We start from the raw sequence: 1,251 nt of genomic DNA on the forward strand, positions 1-1,251 counted from the left end.
CGGCGGGGAGCGGAGATCGCACGAAGAGCAGATCGAGGCGAGGCACACGAGCAGTTTACCCAGCTTCGCAGCTCTCCGGAGAGATAACACTCCTACTGCTGCTTGTCTGGTTGTATTATCTGGTGTTCTTGCTCTCCAAAGCGAGAGTCAGATGTTCTCTGGGCTACGAATGAATCGAAGCCGACTGTCTGAACCAACCAGCCGAACCCCCCCCCCCCTATGTTGCGCATGGGCCTCCTTTTATACGCTAAAGGGGTCACTGACAGGTGGCAATGCAGAGGAGGGTAAAAACGTAAAAAGCGAGGTAGTTGATACAGTTGCTTGTACAGTGCACTCTACCTAACCCTGACGGCAGGGGACAAGGGCATTAAATGCCCGTCTAAGTCGCCCGAACAGTGCAGAAAAGGACCGTTAGGGGCGCCACCATTCACCACGATGTTGATCTTATCAGCTTCGCATGCCACTGCACACTGCTGGCTGCACAACCTCCCGCCACGCGCACCCGGAGAGGCCCCCAGAGCGACACGTTGGTGGATGCGCTGGAGCATGGACGCAGAGTGGCCACCTGCCGCGGCAAGCACCTTGCCGCTGTTGTTATCTTCGCTGGGCCCAGAAGCTCGTCGCTCACCGGGCCTTGGTATACCTTGTTTAGTCTTCCCGGCAAGCTCCTCTTGCCGGGGCCTTGCTGCCTTGCCGGAGCGCGTGGCGCGTCACGGCAAGTTCCTTGGAGCGCCTTGGTTGGCCTTCCCGGCAAGCTCCTCTTGCCGGGGTCTTGTCTCCTTAGCTTAAATACTTTGTTCTTGGATGGCTCCAAGGGAACCTTGGGGGATCTTGGCGTTCGCCCGGCAAGCCTTTGCCGCGGGGTGCTGCAACTGCCCGTGCACAAGTTCGGGGTACTAGGGTACCCCTATTCTAGTACACCGACAGGAGCCCCCGGGCCTGGGCCAGACACGATGCCGAGCGCTGTTGGGCCAGGCCCAAGACAGGGCACGGGCACACGCGGGCTGGGCCATGCCAAATCTTGTTCCGTATCCACCGCACTCTCCCATAACGGCACGCGTTGAATGCGGCATCGTGGGAGAGATCGTGGGTGGTTGTTTATTTGGAAGGCCGAAACGTCCGCCCCGTCCCTCTTTATAAGCAGAGGAAACAGGGGCAGTTCGTTCCCCCTCGCTGGTTGCTGCTACTCCTTCACAAACTCCGCCGCTCCCCCCTTCTTCTCGAAGCCGAGAGAGAAGCGTTCCGCCCCCC

Source organism: Triticum dicoccoides, chromosome 2B (genome assembly GCF_002162155.2).
Source record: "Triticum dicoccoides isolate Atlit2015 ecotype Zavitan chromosome 2B, WEW_v2.0, whole genome shotgun sequence".
Classification (NCBI taxonomy): domain Eukaryota; kingdom Viridiplantae; phylum Streptophyta; class Magnoliopsida; order Poales; family Poaceae; genus Triticum; species Triticum dicoccoides.